Source organism: Sturnira hondurensis, unplaced genomic scaffold (genome assembly GCF_014824575.4).
Source record: "Sturnira hondurensis isolate 20B ecotype Veracruz unplaced genomic scaffold, ASM1482457v3 Scaffold0008761, whole genome shotgun sequence".
Classification (NCBI taxonomy): domain Eukaryota; kingdom Metazoa; phylum Chordata; class Mammalia; order Chiroptera; family Phyllostomidae; genus Sturnira; species Sturnira hondurensis.
Window position 1 is genome coordinate 3,155,466 of NW_028081392.1, and position 14,296 is coordinate 3,169,761.

Genomic DNA, 14,296 nt, shown 5'->3' on the forward strand with positions numbered 1-14,296 from the left:
ATCTGTTTAAAAACACCCTCCTCTGTAGGAGAGGGAGGTGAGAGAGTGAGCAGGGATGTACTGAAATACACTGTTTAAGAGTCTTCACAATATTCAAGCAAAAACATACCAGACTCCAGTTTTAAGCCAGTTCAAACCCTAGCTTTACCACTTAAAACTGAGAAACCTTCAGCAAGTTACTTAGCCTCTGCAGCTGTTTCAGCTGTAAAATTCTAGTAATAGCAGCCACCACTTAGTGAACACCAACTCAGTGCTGGGCACTGGACACATGGTACATCCTTTCATTCTCACAATTACTCTCTCAAGCGGGGATTATTTCCCTCATTTTGCAGACAAGAACATCCCATGTTTTTTCTACCAGTGCAAGACTATTTTCCAGAGGGAGGTAACGCTACCTACCTGGCAAGGTTATAGTAGGAATTAGAAGCAAAGTACTTAACATAGGAACTAGTGCCTGTCACACAGTAGGAGCTCAGAAACCACTATTGTACAAATGACTCAACTGAACAGTTAATAAAATCCCACAAACAAGTTTTTCCTCACAACGTTTACCATGAAAATGGCTTTTAATTAGCAGTGCTTCTAGAGAACCCAAGGATCCAACTTATAACTCCTTGAAATACCAAAGGATAGCCCATTCAGTGTCCAAAAGAATAATAGACACACACGTACACTGTTCCTGTTTTAGCTGAGCATCAAAATATATGATCCAAGAAAATAGAACGATATGAATGTGTTATTTGACTCGATCTGAACATCAAATATTAAATATCTTTCAAAGGATTATAAATCTCACACCTCAGGGGAGCAGGTGCTAATGAACAAGTTTAACGTCCCAAAAATAATTCCCAGAAGGATCTGTTATTGTGAAGTACTCACAAAACCATTTCCCAGACTTAACAACATATTGCCAAAAACCTAGCAAATTTTGCCAACAACATTCTGCTTTGAGGGTAAAAAAAAATCACTTTGACTCTGGAAGTAAATGCTACTTTCCACCTTGGCCACAAAATAAGATCTCTTCTTCATTATTACTTTTATCATTATGTTAATACTGAGAATAAGTATAAACAAATCACAAATGACATTCTATTTGAAGGAAATTTAAAATACTAAACCAACAATCCTTGCCTTTAAATCTAACAAGCTCAAGAAAATATATGAGAATTACTTTTTAAACTAATAATAAAAATCTAATTACCAAAGCCTTAATAATTGAAATAGAAAAAGAAAGAGCAGAAACAAGTCAGTATAAAAGAAGCCTCTTGAAAGAGAGTCCTAAAAGCTCAAAGCTTGAAATGTTGCTGTTAAAAATCAATACTTCACAAAGACTGACCAGTTCCCCACATTTTTGTCTACCCCATTTTACCACAAGATACTTACCCAAAAGCACTCAACCTCCAACAAAAAGCCTCCAGAAATCACAAGGACATTTGTAGGGCTGGGAGACAGGAATGGGGAGGGACAAGGGAAAAGCTAGAGTTGTGGGGAGGGAAGGGTACAAAGGGAGGAGACAACTGCAGCTAGCAACAATGGGAAACTGTAAATCTAAACCACAAAGGTTTCCCACAGAACAGGATGAAGTGGAATGAACAATTCTTTTTACCACCTACCAGGAACTCAGCACTGACAAATCATGATAAAACTAAAATGTGGAGCCCAAATTAAATGCAAACAAAGTAAACTTAAGAAACTAACCAAAAGGAACTTGAAAGGATATATCACAAACTTCATAGAAGCTTAACAAAAACAATTAGGAGGCTGTTTCCTCCAGGGGCATTCCTGATGACAAAGGTCAGCAGTGTAACAATAAGGTTTGCAGGGTGGCAGCTGCTTCCAAAAGGAGGACCAGCAGTAAAAACAGTCCTTTGCACTATAGTCAAAAGGACCACTAAAAGACTTTGGTGAATAATTAAAGCAAGGTTATTATTTGAATCCTTCATTCAGAATTCCAAGACTGTCAAGACTTAAATCATTTTAACAGGCAAAATTCCTCCAACTCTCTTCAACAATACACTCTTAAAGAAAAATATTGTGAAAACTGAGCTGTTGGGTTCTCCAATCAAATTTGGCAAGGCACAGAATCTCAAATGTTCCCAACCCCAAAAGTGAAGACAGTGAAAGATCTCCACCCCTCTCTCAGGGAAGAGGTCAAATTATATCACCAAGAACAAACAGCAGGCAGGATCCTGCCCCCCTGAAACACGTGATCAGTCAGCCCAGAACTCACATTTACAGGCAGGACACACAGGCCCCAGAGGAACAACACATACCCTTCTATGTATTATTTGCAGATACGTATATAAAACAGCTTTATTGAGATAAATTGCTTTAAAAGCATACTAATGAAGAAAAACTCATTAGCAGATTCCCTCCAAATATGAAGGTCTGCTGTACTTCTACAGGTTGAGAAAATAATATGAGTTAATTTTTTAAAAGATTTAATTAAGATTTGCCTTGGCTGGTGTAGCTCAGTGGACTGAGTACTGACCTGCGAACCAAACAACTGCTGTTCAATTCCCAGTCAGGGCACATGCCTGGGTTGCAGGCCAGGTCCCAGCAGGGGATGCATGAGGGGCAACCATACATTGATATTTCTCTCCCTCTCTCCTTCCCTTCCCCTATAAAGATAAATAAATAAAATCTTTTAAAAAATATTTAATTAAGATTTATTGGTAATATTAAATAGAGGCTGGCCCTGCCCAAAACTATTTAAGCTCTTACATTTTAAAATATACTATACTAAAGTATTCCTTTGGCAACAAGAAAGTACCAAAAAAATTTTTTAAAGAAAAAAAAAAGATATTATTCCTTTTCTTTTACTAACATTAGCACTTTGGGGGGGAAGAGGTGTAGGGAGCACTTGTTTCCTTTATTGAACATCTGTCGGGGCACCTTGGCACTGACCAGGCAACAGGAGAAAAGCAAACGGCAGGAGGTGAGGGGGTGGGCACGGGGAATGCAGGGAGATGCCCCTCTCATTTCCAGTTCTTGAAGAATTGCTTAGAGATGGGACTCTCATGGTTCTAGGGCAGAATCTCTACCTGAGTATTTGGGGCCAATGGCATGCAGGAGATGAAGTCCTCAGCCATTTGGAGGGCTGCCTGCCACTCCTCCTAATTAGCTTTGTGCCCCTTCCTGATATAAATCTTGCCACAGAGCCCATTGTCCAGCACAAGGCAGTCATCAGGTTATCAGCAACTCCAGGGTAAAAGGGCTAGAGTCCCACACCTGGGTCAGGTTCATCTGTCCAGTGGCATACAGAGCCACAGCCTGAGCACTAGTCTGATCATCTGTGAAGTCTTCCTCAGGGGTTGCCCTTCTTCAGAGTAGGGGCCCAGGACCTGGATCACCTCAGCAGGCTTCTCCCCATCAATGACAATCTCCGTGGCCTGCTGCTCACTATCCTGGATGGCAAGGCCAGATTTCGTGCCTCGTTGTGCTCCAGGATGTTAGACTTTCCGCCACACCAGGCAAAGATGTTCTGGCCCAGGTCCACGATGAAGCAGTCTCCTTTGTTGAAGCTGTCCCAGCTCAGTGCCTGCTCAGTGGCACATATGTTCTTCCCCTTCACCTGGTAGAGTTTCCTGATGGCATCTGGGGTGGCCCCTGGGGAAATTTTGTGAAATGCTGGCTGCACTCCACCTTCCAGGTCCATGAGGCCCCTCAAGAAGTAGCTCAGGAAGAGGCTGGACTCAATGACCTACACCTCTTGGTGCTGTATAGGCTGCTCCCCCAGCAGGGTGGTGAAGGGCACAACCAGCACAATGAAGGCCCCCTGCTCATCCAGGGATGGCTGCTGACCTACTCACAGGTGTAGGTGAGAGGGCTCTGCCTAGCCATCATGCAGCACTAGGTAGGAGTCCCTCAGAAGAAACGCCCTGGTTCTCACAGGCCACCAGGAACCACCTTTAGCTTCTCTACTTGCCATGTGTGTAGGCAGCGGCCAAGAATGGAGAATAGCTCTGGGGAATCAATCTGTACATGCTGTTTCCAGATCTTTGCAAAGCTCTGCTTCCTCCTAGCCTCTAACATTAGCATTCTTAACTAAGGTCTAGTGCTGGGTGAGGATGATAAAAGTATGAAACACAGGATCTCTACTGATCAGTGCGAAGTACAAAAAAAGAATGTGCAAATATCAAGGACAAGCTCTGCAAATCATTAAGAGATGAATGGTTATATATTTATTGTGGAACTAATGAAAGAACTAAACATAAGAAAGGTAAGATGACAGACTTCCGCCAAGATGGAGGCATAGGTGGAAACACTGTGCCTTCTCCCACAACCAAGTTTGTATACAACAAAGGTTTGAATAACAAATACACAGCCACAAAACAGAAAATTGAATTCTACGGAAGTCCGACAACCACTAACCCTTCAACAGGACGGTAAGAGGGGCGGAGCCAGCAGCAGAGCAGGGTCAGGCACGAAAGATCCTCAGACCTAGGCGCGCAAGTACCCGGACCCAGTCAGGGTGTGGGGCAGACTGACCGCGGGCGCACATTCGAGTACAGTGAGACGAACTACGCAGGCCCCAGGGGGCGAGGGCTGACGGCGGTGGCACACTCGAGTGCAGTGGGACAAAACACGTGGGCCCGGTGACAGTGGCAGCTGCCACACCTGTGGGGGCCGAGGCAGGAAACGGCAGACGGGACGCCATTGCTCCTCGCTGACCCCGCCCCCACATACAGCGTCACAACCAAGCCACTGAGTTGCGCTGCTCTGGTGAACACCTAGGGCTCCGTTCCTGCTACGGAACAGGCACAAACAGCCCAAAAGATGGCGCAAGAAGAACTCAAAGTCCCAGAGCCAATAACTCTAAGCGACCGAGAAATTGCCAGCCTCTCAGAAGCACAATTCAGGACACTATTTATCAGGATGCTCACAGAACTGGTTGATTATAGTCACAAATTAGAGGAACATATGAAGGCTAAACTAATTGAAATGAAGGGAGATGTCCAGGAAGCCGATAGCGATGGAAAAGAAACTGGGACTCAAATCAATGGAATGGACCAGAAGGAAGAACAAAACATCCCATCAGAAAGGAATGAAGAAATGAGAATTCAAAAAAATGAGGAGAGGCTTAGGAACCTCAGGCACATCTTTAAATGTTCCAACATCCGAATTATAGGGGTACCAGAAGGGGGAAAGAAACAGCCACAAGTGGAAAACGTATTTGAACAAATAATAAAGGAGAACTTCCCCAGTCTGGCAAAGGAAATAGACTTCCAGGAAATCCAGGAAGCTCAGAGAGTCCCAAAGAAGTTGGACCCAAGAAGGAACACACCAAGGCACATCATAATTACATTAGCCAAGATTAAAATGAAGGAGAGAATCCTGGAAGCAGCAAGAGATAACGGGACAGTCACCTACAAAGGAGTACCCATCAGACTGTCAGCTGATTTCTCAAAAGGGACCTTACAGGCAAGAAGGGGCTGGAAAGAAGTATTCCAAGTCATGAAATCCAAAGACCTACAGCCAAGATTGCTTTATCCAGCAAAACTTTCATTTAGAATGGAAGGACAGATAAAGTGCTTCTCAGATAAGGGCAAGTTCAAGGAGTTCATCATCACCAAGCCCTTATTATATGAAATGTTAAAAAGACTTAGCTAAGAAAAAGAAGATAAAAAATATGAACAGTGAAACGACAGCAAACACACAGTTATTAACAACCACACCTAAAACAAAAGCAAACCAAGAGGACAGCTAGATCAGGAGTGGAACCATAGAAATGAAGAACACATGGAGGGTTAGAAACAGGGGGGTGGGAGGGGGAGAAGAGGGGAGAAGGCACAGAAAATAGCATAGATGGTAGTCAGAAAATAGATAGGGGGGAGGGCGAGAATAGTGGGGGAAATATAGAATCTAAAGAACTTGAGACACGTGGTTATAAACTAAGGGGGGGAGAATGGTGGGGGAGGGAGGGTGTGGGTGGAGGGGATTGAGGGGGGGAATAGAACAACTGTAATGGTATAATCAATAAAATATATTAAAAAATAAAACATAAAAAAATTAAAAAAAAGAATTTGTGACACATGGACATGAACTAAAGGGGTGGAATGTGGGTGGGAGGGGGTGTGCAGGGTGGAGGGCCATGAAGGGGGGAAGTGGGACAACTGTAATAGCATAAGCAATAAAATATATTTAAAAATTAAAAAATAAAAATAAAAAGATTAAAGAGGTGAGAGAGAGCAAAGTGGGGAAATCTCTAAAATGGAAAGATACATACTTGTTTTCCATTGGAGGGTACAGGATAGTTAACATTTAACATGTACAGTAAATAGAGTTGGTATGGGGCAACAAGATAATAATGAGGAGTCCTGTTCAGGTGATGTAAGTAGTAGGTAGGTAGATAGGCATCAGCAGAGTAGATACCATAGGCCAAGTGCAAGAGGTTTAGGAGGGTGGAGAGCCATTGGTGCCTAGCAACAGGCAAAACTATGAGCCCTTGCACAACCACTCCCATAAATATTAACCCCTGGAGATGACATCTATGTCTCAGCTGTGTTTCCGCTCCAGACCCAGAAAAGAAGCACACTCAGATGGAGCAACACCATCGTGACTGACATCGTGACCAGCTGAATTGCTAATGACCCTCTGCCCTGGTGCCAACCAATCAGTGGAAACCACAACCTTGAGAGGACACACCTGGAAAAGCTGATGAATATTCTATTCAGATCCTTTCCTGAGCCCTCCAGATAAAAGCCCTCCCTTAAGACAGGGACACCCCCTCACTGTTCACATGCATTTTCTCTTTCTCTCTCTTTCCAGAACACAACCGCACCTTTCCTTCCTCTTTCATATTTCAAAGTACACATCTCTCTCTTCTCTCTCTCTCTCCCTTCCCCCTAAGTGCCAAGGGCCCTTCTTTTGCCTCTGTAATTCATGTTCTGAACCCATTTCTTCTACAGCTCACTACTTCTACCTCTGTGGCTCTCTAAATAAACTCATATTATAGTTTGAGTCTTGGATCAGAATTTTTTCTTAAGCAGAACTCAAGTACTGAAGTTGTTGAACCAAGGTCTAACACCTGGTGCTGTTTTGCTGACAATAGTTATGACTCAGAAAGGTCTGGAGAAGGTAATTACTGACATACCCAGGGTATGTTAGCTTGGATGCACAAAAACAATGGACAGGGGTTGTTTAAGGTAAAGATTATCCTTTTCTAAGGAAGCTGGACTTGATTACCCATCATGACCTGCCCTGTTAGGAATTTACAATCATATCCTGTGTGATTACTATTAGTCACTGAGCTTGTCAGGCCTGCCACGTAGTCCTTTTTTCATCCACACACCAAAGCCTGGAAATACATAAAAATCCTACAGATAACCCTACGAAGAACTTAGGGAAGAATGTTCATTTGTCCAGACCACCTAAATCTATTATCTAGACCACTGGACAGCAAACAGATTACCATCTCAGACCAATCCAGAGGCTAAGAATACAAGACTTATTCTTAAGAACATATTTTTCACTATAAAAACACTTAACTTTCCTTTTTTCTTCAGAACATTCAAGAGGTTAGTTACCTGGTAGTGTTTTTTATTTGCAAATCCTAAGACCCTTGAATAAAGCTTTATGATTTGTTCATTTTAGCAAAGCCTCTTGTTTCATTTGTGCTCAATATAGAGATGACATATTTAGCCCTGATTGGTGTGGCTCAGTGGGCATCCTCCCACAAAACGAACAGTTGCTGGTTCGATTCCCGGTCAGGACACATGCCTCGGTTGCCAGCCAGGTTCCTGGTTGGAAGCGTGGGAGAGGGAACTGATCCATGTTTCTCTCCCTCTCTTTCTCTCTCCTTAACCCTCTCTCTAAAAATAATAAATAAAAATTTTAGATTTTGAGAGTTCCAGCCAAGATGGAGGCATAGGTAGAAACAGTCTGCTTTCTCACACAATCAAAAGAAGGATAACAACCAATCCTAAAACAATAAAACACAAGTGCCAGAATATCAAACTTCATGGAACTCTGACAACCGAGGAATTAAAGAAACATTCACCCAGACCAGTAGAAGGGGTGGAGACAGGAGATAGGCAGCTGAGGGAAGATGAAGTACAGCAAGGCAGCAGACCAGATGGGTGAGGCAGGGCTAGATGAGAAGACTTGTGACAAGGCAGTGGACCCCAAAGGTGAGGCAGAGCTGGCTGAACAGGAAACTAAGACTCAAAGCTGCCTGTAAACTACTGCAGGGTGTAGCCACAGTGGGAGAAACTCCCAGTCACGCAAGAGCTTGTTGGAAAGTAAGGCTAGAGCAGAACAAGAGAATGGCATTGTTCCCTCCCTGACCCCTACTATACAGAGACAGATAGGGCCACAACGCAGCAAAGAGGGTTGCCCCACCCCTTACAACAAAACAAGTACACCAAGACAAAGAAATATGGTCCAAATGAAAGAACAGATCAAAACTCCAGAAAAAGAACTAAGTGTTGAGGAGATAGCCAACCCATTTGATGCAGAGTTCAAAACACTGGTAATCAGGATGCTCACAGAACTGATTGAGCTCGGTTGGAAAATGAATGAAGAAATGAAGGCTACACAGAGTGAAATAAAGCAAAATGTACAGGAACCAATAGTGATGGGAAGGAAACCAGGACTCAAATCGATGATTTGGAACAAAAGGAAGAAATAAACATCCAACCAGAAAAGAATGAAGAAACAAGAACTCAAAAAAATGAGGAGGCTTAGGAACCTCGAGCACATCTTTGAATGTTCCAACATCCAAATTATAGGGGTACCAGAAAGGGAAGAGGAAGAGCAGCAAGTGGAAGACTTATCTGAACAAATAATGAAGGAAAACTTCCCCAGTCTGGAAAAGGAAATAGACTTCCAAGAAGTCCAGGAAGCTCAGAGAGTCCCAAAGAAATTGGACCCAAGAAGGAACACACCAAGGCACATCATAATTACATTAGCCAAGACTAAAATGAAGGAGAGAATCTTAAAAGCAGCAAGAGGAAAGGAGACAGTTACCTACAAAGGAGTTCCCATAAGACTATCAGCTGATTTCTCAAAAGAAACCTTACAGGCAAGAAGCAGCTGCAAAGAAGTATTCAAAGTCATGACAGGCAATAACCTACATCGAAGATTACTCTATCCAGCAAAGCTATCATTTAGAATGGAAGGGCAGATAAAGTGCTTCTCAGATAAGGTCAGGTTAAAGGAGTTCATCATCACCAAGCCCTCATTCTACGAAATGTTAAAGGGACTTGTCTAAAAAAAGTAAAAGATCCAAAATATGAGTAGTGGAATGACAACAAACTCACCACTATCAATAACCGAACCTAAAAAACAAAAAACAAAAATGAACTAAGCAAACAATTAGAACAGGAATAGAGATCAGATTCAAACAGATTCAAATAGATTCACAGAAATAGAGATCACATGAGAGTTATCAGTGAGGAGGGGGTGGGGAGAGAATAGGGGAAAAGGTACAGGTTATAAGCATAAATGGTAGGTAGAAAATAGACAGGGGGAGGTTAAGAACAGTGTGGGAAATGCAGAAGCCAAAGAACTTGTATGTGTGACCCATGGGCATGGACTAAGGTGGAGGAATGCTGGTGGGAAAGGTGGTATGCAGAGTAGAGGGGGATAAAGGGGAGAAAAAAAAAGGACAACTGTAATAGCATAATCAATAAAATATATTTAAACTAAAAAACAGGTTAACTAAAACAATGCAATGAAAATCAAAACCATGATACCTCTTCACACCTAATATGGCTATAATCAAAAAGACATATTAACAAGTGTTGACACGATGTGGAGAAATTGAACCTTCCTATACTGCTCATGTAAACGCAAAACAGTGCAGCCGCTTTTGAAAACAGTCTGGCAAATGGCCAAAAGATTAAACAGAGTTACCATATGACCCATCAATTCTACTACATAAGAGAAACACACTCATGTTCCTAAGAGAAACACACTCATGTTCACTCAAAACTTATACAAAAAATGTACATAGCAGCATTATTCATAATAGCCAAAAAGTGGTAATTCAAATGTACATCAACTGATAAACAAAATATAGTTATTCATACTATGGAATATTATTCAGTCATAATAAGAATGAAGTATAATACGTGCTACAACATTTATGAACCTTGAAAACATTATGCTAAGTGAAAGAAGCTGGTTGCAAAAGACCACCTATTATGTGATTTTATATTATTCAAATTATATGACGCATCCAGAATAGGCAAACTGTAGAGACAGAAAGTAGATTAGTGGTTGTCTAGGGCTGAGGAGGTGTAAAGAAAATGGAAAGTAACTGCTAATAAGTACAGTGTTTCTTTTGGGGGTGACAGAAATGTTCTAAAATTGATGTGGTGATGAATGTTCACTCTGTGAATAGATTAATAACCATTGAACTGTACACTTTAAATGAGTGAATTGTATGGTTTGTAAATTATATCTCAGTATAGCTGTTATTTTTTAATCCGTTTTCCTTTTTATAAAACAAGGACACTGTCTGTTTCATGTCTGTGAGTCAAATTAGGTCCCCGTAAACAACATAGCTGCCGCCACCTGGTAAAACTAGATGGCTTTAGATGCTTGGCAAATGACTTCTGTGCATAAGAGACTATGAATAGTTTTTTTAAATACATAAGCAAGGAAAATCAGGCTGTTGGTGGTCTGATTCTACTCTTATTTAATTCTGCAGTCTTATGCTACAGTGTCACTTAATTCAGGACAGAATGCAACCACTGTTTCCCTAACCAAGAAGCCAACAGTGTCCTGTCAGGGTGGCTCAGTTGGCTGGAGCGCTGTCCTGTACACCAAAAGGCTACAGGTTTGATCGTGGGTCAGGGCACGTGCAGGAGGCAACCAATCAATGTTTCTCTCTCACATCGATGTTTCTCTCTCTCTGTCTCTGTCTCCCTCTCAAATCAATAAACATATCCTAGGGTTAGGGTTTTTTAAAAAGAATTTATTTAAAAAAAAAGAGTAAGCCAAAAGCACAACTGTTACACATATGCACAAAGTGAATAGGCGCAGATAAGTCACTTTGACAAAATTAAGGTTGAAAATGCTACCAGAATGGCACAGCAGCAAAAGTCAGAGTACATGTCTTGTGTTTGGCTGAAAAGACAGAACAGATGAACAAGGCAGGCTGAAGTGATACTTGCTGGGCACACCATTTGCTAAATAATTACAAACATTCCCCCACATATCTGTAGAAATCCTTCCTGTTACTTTTTGGGCATCCTTCCCTAGAATACTCACTCAGAAGCTGACTTAAAACCATCTGTTTGATAAACAATCTGAGAACACAGAAAACAGAGCTAATGAACTTGGCTGTTTGTGGGTAAAAAGGGAGCCAAAGTAAAGGAGGCGGGGGGAATGAGCCAGTATTTACCTTCATTAAAAAAATTTAAATACCACTGCTGAGTTAGTGATTTAAACTTGGGGGTTGGGGGTTCCTCATGACAGAATCATATTAGAGAGGAAGGGATAGAGAGAGAGAATCATAGATTTGTTGTTCCACTTATTTATGCATTCATTAATGCATCTCTGCATTCATTGGTTGCTTCTGGCATGTGCCCATCCGGGGATCAAACACAGCTTTGGTATATCGGGAGGATGCTCTAACCAACTGCTCTAACCAAGGTAGAAATTGGCATTTTATGCCAATATATTTTCTTGGCAAATATACTGCAAATGAGCAAAAATCTTAAATTTGAAGTTCACAGAAAAAAATAGATGGACAGTAAAGACAGGAAAAACGTCTGTCACATTCATAATTAGAGAAATGAAATTATGCCTTATTGGTGTGGCTCATTTGACTTGAGCGCCAGCCTATGAACTGGAAGGTCACTGGTTTGGTTCCTGGTCAGGGCACATGTCTGGGTTGCAGGCCAGATATCCGGTTGGGGGTGTGCAAGAGGCAACCAATCAGAGAATCTCTCACACACTGATGTTTCCCTCCCTCTTTTTTTCCCTCCCTTTCCCTTCTCTAAAACTAAAAATAAATAAAATGTTCCAAAAAAAAAAGAAATGCAAAAGAAAAATACATATCATCTTTCAGATCCAGTTGCCAAACATTTAAAAGCTGGATAAGGTGACAGTGTGTAGAGGGTAAATTCTCACTCACTCTTGGTAGGCACGAAGTAAACTTGGCAGTATTTCTCAGTTTTAAATGCTTATACCCTTTGTTTCAATAATTTATTGAAATTAAAGATAAATGTACAAGGAAATTTCTAGCTACCCTGTTTGTAATAAATAAAAACTAAATATTTGTCAAAAAAAGAGCCTGGTTAAATATGGTAAATATCATTTGGGGAATACTTACAGATGAAATAGTATGTATGGGATTTATTTCAAGATTATCATGGGTGACTAGGGTAGATAGTAGGGGGAAAGTATAAATAAAGTGCAATTGACCATGTATTTAAAAATTCATGAAGCTGGTGATGGATACATGTGGGTTCATTATACTCTTCTCCTTACTTTGAGTATGTTTGAAATTTTCTTTAAAAAAATATAAATATGTGAAACAGTCTCATTGAAAGGAGTAGAAGATAAAAGTACTGAACTAAGTAACTTCAGAAAATGACTAGAGTCAATAAGACTAAAGGCACAAGGAACTATACATTAGCACTTTAGCTAATAAAGCTGTTTCCCACATGTGTACAGGTTAACAATTCTGAAATCACTACACATATATACAGGAACTGAACAATTAAGTAAATGAATGACAGATGATGGAAGGTTTCTCACTTTTGAAATGGGAAGTTACAGATAAACAGAGAGAACAGGCTAAAATTATTCACGTGGTAATGACTTGGATTTAGAATACGAAGTTTTTTATATTAGTAAAGATACAGATGGTTACATCTGGAAATATTTATAGATAGATACATATACATAGAGAGATATAAATATAAATATATTTACTTGCTCTGTCAGCTGAGAGTTCTTAGAATCAATGATACCCTGGCTGTAACAAGTGCACCCAAAATTGGGAGCTTAGTTTGTAATACCATTCTTCAATAAAAGGAATGAAGGTTCCCAGGAAAAATGACTGATTCTAGAACACGAACAAGAAATACATGAGATATATGGAGTATCTTCTAATGTCAGGAAGTAAGAAAATGCTAACAATAAAACAAAACAAAACAAAAATCCAAAATTGACAGAGACATGTCAAAGAACACAGGAAACAATAAAAGGAACTCCCAGGGACCAATTTAAAGAAAAAAAGTAATATTGAATTATAACCTAAGATATAAATATCTATCAATTAATATGGATATTAAAAATATAAATGGGGAAGATAAACAAATGTCACTTGCAGAAGAATTCCAAATAATTTATACAGATACTTCACCTCAAACATGGGGAACATGAAGCCCTCACCTTAAGTGTGGGCTGTGACTATAAAATTCCTTCCAAAGAATAGAGATAGAATGGAAGAGGGGTAGAGGAAGGACAATTTTAGTGGACACACTCAGCCAGGTGATCAAGGCCATTATCAACAAAGATAAACATGTTGATAATACGTACCCTTGATATGATGTGATGAGAATGACACTGTATTACTGTGATTTTCTACCCCAAAACTCATAATCCCAGTCTAATCATAAGAAAAAACATCAGATAAATTCCAGTAGAGGGGCTTCCTATAAATAGTGTACTTGATCAGTATTCCTCAAAGCTGTCAAGGTCATCATAAACAAGGCAAGTCTGAGAAACTGTCACATCCGAGAAAAACTATAAAAATCAGTTGTACATTTTTAAAAAATCACACACAAAAGGAAAAACTAGATAACATAGGAAAAATAAACCACATGTAAACAATACATAATATATCCAGTGAGTCAAAAATATATAACCCAGTGAAATACTCTTTTATAGGAATTAGCCCAGATCATGGTAAATTATATTCAAAATATATTTTTTAAATCTTAACACAAAGAGAATGGTTTAGGGACTATCGTTACATTTTTAGTAAGTACTCACTTTTTCCTGTGCAAAGACAGGAGAAATAAGAGGGCATTAGAACTTACTCACCCTGAGAATCAGAAGAAAAAACATAAAGATCCCGATGAGGTTCAGAGAAGTTAAGCATGATAATGCCTATGTGATTATATATTTAATAATATAGTCCCTACAAACTGTGTAAGCAGAAATTTGGTATATTTTGAATGCATTAGAAAAAGTTGCTATTTAAAGGATTATTGATGAATTATTTTTAAAAGCAAAATTCCTTTTAATTTCTTTTATAAATTTGATGCTCACATTAAAAATAATAAAAATATTTAAAGAGCAATAGGAATGAATGGAGCAGGAAGGAATGAGG

At 40.1% G+C, this 14,296-nt stretch overlaps 1 protein-coding gene and 1 pseudogene across 9 annotated transcripts in view; both read right to left on the reverse strand.

The window, feature by feature from the left end:
* Positions 1-14,296, reverse strand: part of USP54 (ubiquitin specific peptidase 54) — a 148,612-nt gene that overhangs the window by 91,529 nt on the left and 42,787 nt on the right. Inside the window, exon 1 of one of the 9 annotated variants that reach the window (XM_037055916.1) lies at positions 1,384-1,424. The exons of the other annotated variants lie outside the window; for them this stretch is intronic. The gene's annotated coding sequence lies outside the window, so the exon portion shown is untranslated. Of the gene's footprint in view, positions 1-1,383; positions 1,425-14,296 lie in introns of those variants that run through there. 9 annotated transcript variants of the gene reach the window in all.
* On the reverse strand, positions 2,979-3,986 carry LOC118993484 (macrophage-capping protein-like; annotated as a pseudogene).